Source organism: Peromyscus maniculatus, chromosome 10, assembly GCF_049852395.1.
Source record: "Peromyscus maniculatus bairdii isolate BWxNUB_F1_BW_parent chromosome 10, HU_Pman_BW_mat_3.1, whole genome shotgun sequence".
Classification (NCBI taxonomy): Eukaryota; Metazoa; Chordata; class Mammalia; order Rodentia; family Cricetidae; genus Peromyscus; species Peromyscus maniculatus.
In genome coordinates, this window is record NC_134861.1 from 61,637,684 (window position 1) to 61,649,772 (window position 12,089).

Below are 12,089 nucleotides of genomic sequence, written 5' to 3' on the forward strand. Positions count from 1 at the left end.
ATTACAAGGTACAAACCCATTCTGAGCCGGCCACTTTCACGACCAAGCAGTCATGGAAAAGCCGTTACAAATGTGACTGACAGGCAATCCCTTTGACGCTGACAGTAGAGTATCTGTGAACGGCGACACTACAGGCTGATGGGTGGACAGACGGCCACTCCGAGCCCCTACAGACTGATCTCAGCGGAGTTTCCCCGCGGGGTGACGGAGGAGGGCACATTATGACCAGAAGGATGTCCCTCTTGACGATGAGCTGTCACTCCAAGTGCTAGTCAAATCGCTTCAGCTTTAGGTAGGAAGGTGAAAAAGACATTCTGTCTCTTCGGTCATTGTGATTAATATTAGAACGGAGCATAGAAAGAATAGCTAAAATATTAAAGTAAAAAAAAAAAGCATAGCGCCTACAGTTAAGTAATTTCATTTCTTAATGACCAGTTTGAAAAAGAATGACTCAAATAAGAGTGTCCAAGAGGAAATACCACGGCTGCAGTTTTATATATCATCATGCTGCTAATTCCTGATTTATTTTTAGTTATCCTATTTTCTTCTCTCAAGACTATCTATGAGACACCATTGACAAGTCATTGCTTATACTGTATGGTTTAAATTGCAAACCATGAAACTATATTTGTGAAGATCTAGATTTTTTTCCCCCCAAGTCTATGAAGTAAAACTAAACAATGTCTGCCAAACCATGCCCCTAACTAGAAAACTGGAGTTTCACCAGTGGTAAGGCAAACAAGGCAGCGTTTAAAATTCTTAAGAACTTAAGATGGATACACCACCTTTAACTAAAACAGAACCAAAACAGATTGTTTGGTAAGCCTGATACACATTGCCTTAAGCGACCACAACCATCTTCTTCTTCACACCGCAAGGAAAATAAGCAAGGTTTCCCTACCTTTCCAGTCTTGAAATCTGGATGCACAGGCTGATCGGAACCACAGCCAGGCTTCAGCAACCTTTGTCCCTAAGCCCAGGAACAGCGTGACTCTGCTCTACATGGTTCCTGGCTCTGCACTGGCCAATGGGTTTTGGCCTTGGTAGTCATTTGCTAAGGACACCTGGAATGAGCTGGAAGGCGGGGCTCAGAAGGTGGGGCTCAGAGGCGGGGCTCAGAAGGCGAGGAGGGGGTCACCGCTGTCAAGTGGAAATGCTTAATAACCGTATGAAAAGTAGTGCAAAGCCTGCTCTGACCAAGAGATGGTTGGGGAAAGCTCCAGAAGACAGAAACCCTGGCATTTCATAGAAAGGAAATTTAACTGAAATATTTCACCCAAGCTCCAATCATGACTAAAAGGAACTCAATGATTTTCTTTCCAATCACCCTTCAGAGAATCGTGGCTGCCCACGCCCTTGCACGGCATAATACAAATAAGAATAATAGTAATTCCTACCTCACGTGGGGTGTTAGGGAGGTTAAATAAATAAATACATTTAAGTGAGCAGGAAGGTTTCCAGCAAATAGTAAGCCCTCGAAAATGACACTGTCTCTGGAACACTGGACAAGGTGACGCACAGTTCACGTCCCAGGACTTGGGAGGCTGAAGCAGGAGGCTCAACAAGCAATTCAAGGCCAGTCTGATCTACCTGGCAAGACCAGTCTTAAAGAAAAACAAAGTATTGCTATGACTTCTTGGAAATGCTGTGTTTTTAGCAAACATGACTGCCCCTACTCCGCCTTTATCGTATCTAGGGTAGATAACTTGGATTCCTGGGCACTCTATCTCAACCAATCACTACCAAAAATCCTATTTATAAATGTAATAGAAAAAGATCCAGAAGTCCCACATGAACTAAACCCACATTTTATTTTATTAATTTGAAGCCGACACACGTAATGGGAGCACAGAAAGCCAGAGGTTGGTAAAATGAACCTCATGGTACGAAAGACAGGAAGACCCAAGGCACTTCCAAGTAAATACCCTCGTTTGGAGGGGCCGAGATGGGGAAACCTCACCCCAAATCCCTCTGGAAGTGGAGTTAGGACATCAGAGAGGGAGGGAGAGGAGAAGCTGAGAGGGCTGGAGATACCATGTGACACCCTGTACTCTCTGAACACGCATGAAAAATGAAAGAAATATGAAAACCTGTCTCTCATCCTAATACATTTCAGGCTAGGACACACAGCAGTGGTCGTGTGTGTGTGTGTGTGTGTGTGTGTGTGTGTGTGTGTGTGTGTGTGTGTGTGTGTAGCATGCTCAAGGGAGTAAGGAAGCTGGCTTTGGTGATGCATCTCTGCCAGCACTGGGGAGGTGGTGGCAAGGAGGGTCAGGAGTTCAAGGTCACCTTTGACTACATAGCTCGTTCAAAGCCAGCCTGAGGTACAAGAGGCCATATCTCAAAATACCATCCAACAAACAGTCAAAGCTGGGACTACAAGTTTTCCCTTAGAGGTTTTTGTGCTTTTCTTCAATTTACTGAATTGTATATACCATTTTTGAAGTGGACAGTGTCAGAGGTCAAAAGACCGGAGGGACAAGTTGGTTTTCAGTTTATTTTTCTATCCATATTTTATAAAAGAAAATTTTATTGCTTCTAGATAAGATGATCAATAATGAGAAATATTAGTGACTTAATAAAGGGTAAAAATCCCCATGCTCCAGTGAGTTGAGTATATACACAACACAAATTGGACTTACGTTTTTTTCTTTTCTTCTTTTTTTTGGAGGGTGGGAAGGTCACAAGGGTAGGGGGGCAGACCCGGAAGGACTCGGGGTGCATGGTGTGAAATTTCCAAATAATCAATAAAAAATATGAAAAAATAAATAAAAATAGTCAAAATTCAAAACAAATCCAAGATTATAAAATGTCAACTATTACGTGAAACCAAATTCCTAGGGTAGCTGAAGGAAAACCAAAGGATTCCTTAGTTACTAAACCAGTATTTTAAAAAATAGATTTTTAACAAATTTAAATTCCTTAACTACAAATAGGACCGAAAAGCTTTCTTTTTTCTTTTTGGTTTTGTTTGTTTTTTGAGACAGGGTTTCTCTGTGTAGCTTTGATGCCTGTCCTGGAACTCACTCTGTAGACCAGGCTGGCCTCGAACTCACAGAGATCCGCCTGCCTCTGCCTCCCGAGTGCTGGGATTAAAGGCGTGCGCCACCACCGCCTGGCCTTTTTTTTTTTTTTTTTTTTTTTTTTTTAAATTTTAACACCTATTTATTCAGGGTGTCTCATGTGCCTAAGTGAGCATGTGGAGGTCACAGGGCAACTTCAGGAGTCAATTATCTCCTTCCACCCACTGTGTGGGTCCCAGGAATCAAACTCTGGCTAGCAGGCTTGGTGGTTAGTGCTCCTGGATTCAGAATCTGTTTTTATATAAGAGTACCTTAGGGGTCAGAGAGTTGGCTCGGCAATTGGGGGCACTGGTCCTTGAAGAAGACCAGGGTTAAAATCCCAGCATCCACATAGAGGCTCACAACCCTACCTCCAGCTCCAGAGGATCTAATGCCCCCTTCTGGCTTCTGTGGGTACTGCATGCACATGCTACAAAAGTCATACATGCAACCAAAACACCCACACACGTAACTGAAAATAAACATATCTTTAAAAAAATAGTATAACGTATAAGAAAAAAAATCCCGTGTTTACAAGATGTTTGGAACATTAGATAGTATTTTGGGTTTGGAGGGTTTTTTTTGGTATGTATGAATGTGTATATTTATGAATAAGTATGCATATTAAAATAAACACTGCCCTAAAAGGCAAAACTTTGGGAAAAAATATTTGAGGATGGTAAGTTTGAAGGTAGGGTGGGTAGAGTCTTTACTCAGCATGGGCAGATAAAGAGAAGAGTTAGGTAACTGTTCACAGAATACTTAAAATCAGGAATTACGGTGACAGGTGCAGCCTGCCTTCGCCATGAAAATAAGCCAAATCCTCATGCTTTGGCTCTGAACACAGTGGCTTTAATAAACTCAAACAATATAGGGGGGAAACACAGAAAAAACGGAAGTTAGCCTTGTCATTCCTGTGATATCATTCTCCTGGTCCACGCAGGCCTCTGTGTGCCAAATGCATAAAAACATGTAAGGACCCCCCAGAGGCCACGGTGACACCAGCCACTCTGGATCCAACTGGCTTGCAGCAAGCAATTAAGCCCTGTCTGAAGAAATGATTCTCTGTCTTCACAGAGCGCCTTTGTTTTAGTCTAAAGAGAAGGGGACCACACGAGCGCGCAGTATGGAAGCCCTAAGGTAGATATGGTTGCGTAAAGGAAAGAAACAAAACTGAGCCTAGTCTGGGGACCAGCAGTGTAGACATGATATGAAGTTACATGGGCTGTTTTTATTTATTTTGGGCATCTTAAATTTTATTATGGGGTGTACATGTAAGATTCATGTGTGAGCCATTTGGCAGGGGGAGGGTGTCAGAGGACAAATTTATTAAGCTTATTTTCTCTGTTTATGCGGGTCCTGGGACTTGAACTTGGGTCAGCAGGCTTGGGTGGCAAGTACTTTGTTGTTTTTCTGAGACTGGGTTTAATCTATCCAAAGCTGGCTTCAGTCTTTCTATGTAGTTGAAGATGAACTTGGACTCCTGATCCTCCTCTCTGTATCTTTCAAGTGCTGGGATATAGGTGTGTGCTACCGGGTCCAGTTGCTGAGGACTGAACACAGGGCTTTCAAAGACCATTTTAAATACTGGGGGTATCTGATCAGGCCAAATCAAATCCTACTAAGATAGAATTATCTTTAAATTTTAATTCATCTATAGGTTGAAACACAATCAATGTAAAGACCAGGCCAGTATTTACTTGCTTTTACATATAAGGTAATATACTGTTTCTAGAGACACATTTGATAACATTTAATTATTTGGGGGTGGGGCATGCACGTGTGGAGATCAGGGGACAACTTGAAGAAGTCAGTTCTCTCCTTCCACCCTGGGGTTTGCAGGGATCTCAGTCCGGGCATCAAGCTTGGTGGCAAGTGTCTTTATACCACCTACCTCATCAGCTCATTTGGAACTATCTTGAATTCCAAAAACTTTGCTGCAATTACTGTTTGTATCAATGCATGACTAAAGTATAAGAGGGAGAAACTGTTCGTGTGCACGCATGCGTGCATGCATACACACGTGTGCACATACACACAGAGCATTGAAGTAGTAGTCGGTATCAAACGCTGGCGCTGAAGCCACAAAGCTGTGTGAATAGTGCTAGCTGGCCGTGAAGTTAATTCTAACCCACTGGAAAGGAGAAGGAATAGGCAGAAGTTCCCACAGATCTGAATGAACAAAGGCACCATAGTATTTTTCCTGAAGTTAGCCTGTCAAACACTGCATTATAGCACCAGCTTAGCATAGAATACAGCATATATTGGAGTAAAGTGTAAGGACAGAAAGCACTGAAGTATTTCATCTTAAATTTTAAAAATGGAGGTCAGGAGAGTAGTTCAGTGGTGTACCACTTGCCTAGCATGATCAAAGCTCTGATTTAGACCCTCAGCACACCAAAGTTAAAAACCAACTAACTTACCAAACAAACACACAAGCAAATAAAAGCACAGAGGTGAGCTTGAATCCCAAAGACGATTCTCTAAACCATTACATCACAATGATAACATTGATCATATAGCGTGAATGTATTATAACATGTATTACTCTACTCATGGAAGGTGCTGTTCATCTAAGCATATGTCAAGATTTAGTTAGCTCACAGTCAAACACTTGGTGTTTACATGGTAGTAGCTATCTGATGAGGACACAGGGGAGGCGGCGGCCATCTTAAATACGGCAGAGGTCGTACGTGTTACTAGGAGACAAAGTCCAGGAGGCTGGAAAGTGGCTCCGAGTGCACTGCACTCACTTTTGACTATTTATTCTGAATTTCGTCTTTCAAAAAAGAAATCCCACCCTCAAAACCAAAATCCATCTCTATCCATATACCAGGATTCAGGGAACTGATGGTTTTTCCCTTGTAACTAATGAATTCTCTTTGCTCGTCACTGGGTTTTTGAGACAGGGATATGCTCTATGTAGCCCATGCTGACCTCAATTCCCTGTCACCAATTCCCTGTCACACCCCAAGTGGCAAGATCACATGTATACATACCAAACCTAGGCACATTTTAATTTTATCTGAAGATTTCATAATAGATACCTTGATTTATTTCTTATTGTAATAGTGTGGTCATTGTTTGGCTGCAGGACGAGAATAAAACTGTATACGTTTTTTAAGCAATTCCTTGAGAGCACAGAACAGCTCCGGCTGTGTACTCTCAGACAATAGGGTTCAACATCAGCTGCCCGGTGAGTTTAGAAGGGCATCGCCAGCCTTCTCATAAAGAGGACTCGAACTGATAGAGACATGAATTAGATTTTTTTTTTCAGTGAGTACCATTTTCATAATTTATGAACCTTGCCCCTCAGCTTTTTTCAGATTTGTTTAGGAAAATCCATTTCCTGCTTTTGCTCCACCATGGTTACATTATGGACATGCCATCGAAGAAGCAAGAGTGGCCAAGTTGCCTCTTCAGCAGGCTGCCAGGCTGCCGCTGGAAATGTGTCTCAGCCAGGCAGTAAATGGACATCGTGGACGGTGACAGAGACGTAGAAACGAATGGAATCACAACTCCAGACGCAGTAGCTACCTCTGGAGTCAGCTCAGCATAGGGTCATGTTGGTCCAGTGACATTAAGTTAGGAACAGCTTAATTTAATTAACCAATATTAAACATTTAGTTTCCGCCAACTTGTGGGCTGAATGTATCACGTGTTACCACATTGGACCCTCACGATGATGGAGTGACTATTCTACACACGTGGAAACGGGGGGTGGGGGGTGGGGGTGGGGTGCTCAGAGGACCTAGAAGTCTTGCTCAATATCTCCCAGCTGCAGGTGGCAGAGGGAGAACTCACACCCAGGCTATCAGACCCCAGAACCTACGCTTTGGTCCTAGAACCACTAAGCGGCAGGGTCCATCACCGAGGAGTGAGAGAACAATGGGCGGGTTACTCCCTGTGCCGCTTTCATGTGCTCAGTTAGTTCCCCAACGCAGTCTGTAAGGGGAAAGTCTCCGGGCTCTCACTCAGCGTTAGCATCGGTTGCTCACACACACACACACAGTCTTGTGTAGTGGAGAGTGGGGACAACACTGGAATGTGTGACGATCTGAGAGCTTCTACTTTCAGAAAACAGAAGAAGAAGAGCTACCAGATCGTGAGGCCCACGTGGAAGGCAACGGTAAAGACTGAAGTGGGGAATAAAGGTGGTTAGAAAACCAAAAAGAGCTGGGCTCTGAGGCACATACCCGGAATTCCGGCATCCAGGTAGTGAAAGCAAGAGGACCGTTGAGAGTTCAAGGCCACCCTGGGCAAAACAGCAGGTACCAGGCCCCCAAGGAGACATAGTAAGACCTTATCAAAGGCAAACATCAAGCTCCAGACGAAGACCACGTGTCCATGAATATGGGGGCAGCACAAAGAGGTCTTGATGAGTGTGTGTGTGTGTGGGGGGGGCAGAAAGTTGGGTGGGTGGGGAAGGAGGGGGTGGATCTGGGAGGAGTTGGGAAGGTATATGAATATGGTCAAAACTCACACAAAATTTTCAAACAACAAAAATACAAAAACGGAAAAAAAACAACGAAATTAACAAAATTCAAACGTTAGGGGTTTTTTGTTTGTTGTTTGTTTTTAAGAAAATAATGACATTGACAAACCTGTAGCTAAAATGACAAGGAAGAAAGAAAACTCGCTACTCAACTCAGGAAAAAGGAGGAGACATCACGAGTGACTCAAAGACATGGGAGGCTTACAAAGAAAAGCTCTGAGCAGGGCATGCCGGTTAGCTCAGCACATCTGGAACCAGAGAAACGGTTCAGCAGGAAGGAGGATTGCCTGATGCTCTGACGGAGGACTCAAGTTCAGTTCCCAGCACCCACATCCAGCAGCTCACGAGCCCGCTGCGACTCCAGCCCCAGGAGACCTGCTACCTCCTCTGGCATCTTCAGGCACCCGTCCGTGATCAGCCAGCATCCTGCTCTGGCGGCCTGCTGCCCTGCATCCCATGCAGTTATGGACTCTCCCTCCAGAACCATCAGTCAAAATAAACTCTTCCTCACGCTGCCTTTGGGGTCAGTATCTTATCATCACAAGGAAAAGTAGCTCAGACAAGGCCGGCAGAACAAGAGTTCAAGGCCCACTTAAACTACTTGAGACCATTCCGTGTCTCAAACCTACAAAGAGGGCTAGCAAGATGGTTGAATGGGAAAAAGGCCTGACACATTACATTTGCTCCCCAGAACCCATATGTTGGAAGGAGAAAACTGACATCTTTAGCTTGTCCTCTGACCTACACACACACACACACACACACACACACACTTTTTAAAAAATGAAGTTAAACCGATTTGAAAGAAAAAACACACAACTATTATGCACCATGACCAAGCATGACTTATCCCATGGGCTTGCCAAAGGAGTATGAACCAATGAAAACACACAAAGGTAACAAAGACAGAACTACATTATTATCTAAATAGACATGGAGAGACATGACACAATCAACAGACTTTCATAATCCAAACTATCAGTAAACTGAAACAGAGGAAACTTCTCCCGTCTGATTAAAACCAATACAATCTTACAACCAACAGTTGAATCGTAAAAGACTCATCCCACCTCCCCAAGATCAGGAACAAGATGAGAGAGGGCGTTTTATTCAGCACTGTCCTGAAGACTCCAACCAAGGCAATGGGACAAAGAAGAGAAACACAGGTTATTATCCACAGAGGAAACGCAGAAGGAAAACCGTCCGTAGATCAGGAGACCAGCACAGGGAGAAGACCAGTGTGCTCAACACTGTGCAGGACACAAAACCAACCCCCACACCACCACCAACTGCATGTGCACACACTCGCTAAACAATCTAAAGTAAGAAATTACAATAGCATGGTGATTGACAGGAGAACCAGCTCCTGCAAGTTGTCCTCTGACCTCCAAACAAGTGAGGTGACATGTACCCGCCCCCCCCATCAATACATATGCAAAAAGTATGGGCTGGGGTTGTAGCTCAATAGTACAGCACTAATATAAGGCCCTGTGTTGAAGGCAAAAAAACAAACAAAACAAAGAAACAAAAACCCAAATAATTAGTCAAAAAGACAGGCTATAAAGTAGGAAAACATTTACAAAGCATATTTCTGATAATAGCTTTTATCTAGAATATGTAAAGAGCTACCATAAATTAATAGCAAAAAGACAAAGAAACTAATTTAAATCTAGGTAAAGGAACTGAATCTCCAAAGATACATCCATGACCAAGAAGCACACGAGGCTGGACGATGGTCATTGAGGAAATGCAAATTAAGACCACAATGAAATTTACTCTATACCCCTGGAATGGCCATCGTCAAAAGACAGAACTTATGTTGTTCAAGACAAGGATCAGAACCTTTGCACAGGGCCACTGGAGCCGTCAGATGCACAGCCTTGCACACACGGCCTCCAGAGCTGTCAGATGCACAGCCTTGCACACACATGGCCTCCGGAGCTGTCAGATGCACAGCCTTGCACACACACGGCCTCCGGAGCCGTCAGATGCACAGCCTTGCACACACACGGCCTCCGGAGCCGTCAGATGCACAGCCTTGCACACACATGGCCTCCGGAGCCTTCAGATGCACAGCCTTGCACACACACGGCCTCTGGAGCTGTCAGATGCACAGCCTTGCACACACATGGCCTCCGGAGCTGTCAGATGCACAGCCTTGCACACACGGCCTCCGGAGCTGTCAGATGCACAGCCTTGCACACACACGGCCTCCGGAGCTGTCAGATGCACAGCCATGCACACACAGCCTCTGGAGCTGTCAGATGCACAGCCTTGCACACTGCTGACGAGGCCTTCAAAAGCTGAAAGACAGTCGCCACCCGTTCCAGAAATCCCATCATAAAGATGTGCCCGGTAGAGATCAAGAGCCATGACTTCAGAAAACTTTGAAAACAGGGTTTGGGGAGACGGCCCAGTGGATGAAGTACTTGTGTTAAGTGTGAAGTCCTGATTTGGATCCTCGGCACCCTAGCAAAAGGCAGACACAGTGCACACACCTGTGACCCCAGCGCCTGGGGGATGGGAGGCTGAGGTAGGCTGAGTGTCCAGGTGGGGGGTTCCCTGTCTAGCCAGCCTAGCAGAAATGGGGAACTCCAGGTTCAGTGACAGACTGTCTCCAAATAAGGTAGAGCGGGAGGAAGATACCAATGTTGACTTCCGACCTATTCATGCATCCACACACATATACCCAAACCCACACACAGTGAGAACACACACACACACACATCACAAAACTTGCAAAGTCATAGCAACATTACAATATCCAAAAAGCAAGGGGGAAAAAAAACCCCTCAAATGTACCCAAATTCTAGACTACTGTTTTGCAATATTAATGGATATTGCAATAGTAATAAAGTATTGATACATGTGATAATATAATATAGATGGATCTTGAAAATACTGTTCTAGGGGCTGGAGAGATGGTTCAGTGCTTCAGTGGCTGCTTTCCCAGAGGATCTGAGTTGGGTGACTAGCACCCACATCCAGTGGCTCGAAGCAGTCACCCCAACTCCAGCTCCAGGGGATCCAGCATCCTCTCTGGCCCCCACGCTCCTACCCTACTTCCATGTACACATAAGTAGAAAACTAAAACTATGTATTTTGGGGTGGTGGGAAGGACCTGCAGGGAGATGAGGGAAATATGATCAATATGTTGTACTTAAGAAAAAAATATTAATATAATTTTTTTAAAAACCCAATATTTTTTTTTTTTTTTTTTTTTTTTTTTTTTTTTGGCTTTTCGAGACAGGGTTTCTCTGTGTAGCTTTGCGCCTTTCCTGGAGCTCACTTGGTAGCCCAGGCTGGCCTCGAACTCACAGAGATCCGCCTGCCTCTGCCTCCCGAGTGCTGGGATTAAAGGCGTGCGCCACCACCGCCCGGCAAAAACCCAATATTTTTAAAAGAAAGAAAATAGTGTACTAAGTGAAAGAAAGCCTCGTGATACAAATCCATAAGTAAAACATCCATGTTTATGAAACAGAAGGTAGGCTGTCCAGAAAGCAGAAGGGGCTGGTAAGGGACACGGGATTTTCAAGGTGATGGCCACATCCCGAAAGTAACCGATGGATAGTTACACAGCTGTGAGACCACACGAAAGCCCCCCCAAACTGCCCACACGAAATAGGAGGTGCATTGCACCCCAATAAAGCTTCTACTTCAGCTGTAAAATCAAGTTGTCCGAGTAGGAGAAAAACAGGTGAGTCGCCACTGACCATCCCCCCCTCAGAGGGGAGGCTTTCAAAGGTGGGCCCGTGACTCCCCTGGTCCCACCATTTTCCCAGGGAATAAAGCTCAGGCACACTGCTTTGTAAGCTGGAAGGCTCAGGTGGTATATTCATCACAGACAGACTCAAACATTACAAGTAAGTACTTACCACGTGGACCAGCCTCAGAGAAGCCCCCGTTTGGACACGATGTTTCTGTCTGGGTGGATGGCTAAGTGTCCCAGCTCAGTCATTCTCCTCGTGAATGGAAGTGCAACAAAAGGCTTTCTCTGGTCTGTGTGCACTCAGCAGCCCCCGTGTGACCTGTCCCTCATGGTTGTCTGTGTGCGGACGCTGAGGGTGGGGATGGCAGCCCAGAGCCAGGCCGCCGCGACAGTAGTAGCTGGCCTCTCCTCTGAGCCTCAGCCAGCATGCCCCTTCCTCATCTTTTCCTTTCAATACTCCCCCAGAACTTCTAACCCCCCCCAATCGACGCTGCTTTCCAGTATTCCCAAGAGACCGACTACACACACACACACACACACACACACACACACACACAGCAAACACCCGAGCAAGGCGCAGAAAGAAGAACACAGGCTTTGGGGGATGGCAGACACTGAGTTCAAAACCCAACCCTCTCTCACGACACTTAGGTATCTTGGGCAAGCCTCAGATGTCCGATCTGTCCGACAAGGACCACACAGGCCCCCAAACGATGCTCCAGTTGCCGCCCTGAGTTGGAGGCTGAGGGCATACAACCGAATCACCCATCTGGAGACAGCAGATGTGACCAAACAGTGATGACGAGAGATAGATGGCGCCACA

General features: G+C 45.2%; 1 protein-coding gene across 18 annotated transcripts in view; it reads right to left on the minus strand.

Moving 5' to 3' along the window:
* Positions 1-12,089, minus strand: part of Rbm47 (RNA binding motif protein 47) — a 135,213-nt gene that overhangs the window by 34,478 nt on the left and 88,646 nt on the right. Inside the window, exon 1 of one of the 18 annotated variants that reach the window (XM_076546377.1) lies at positions 902-1,336. The exons of 16 other annotated variants lie outside the window; for them this stretch is intronic. The gene's annotated coding sequence lies outside the window, so the exon portion shown is untranslated. Of the gene's footprint in view, positions 1-901; positions 1,337-12,089 lie in introns of those variants that run through there. One more of the 18 variants, XM_015993455.3, reaches the window with a different exon arrangement.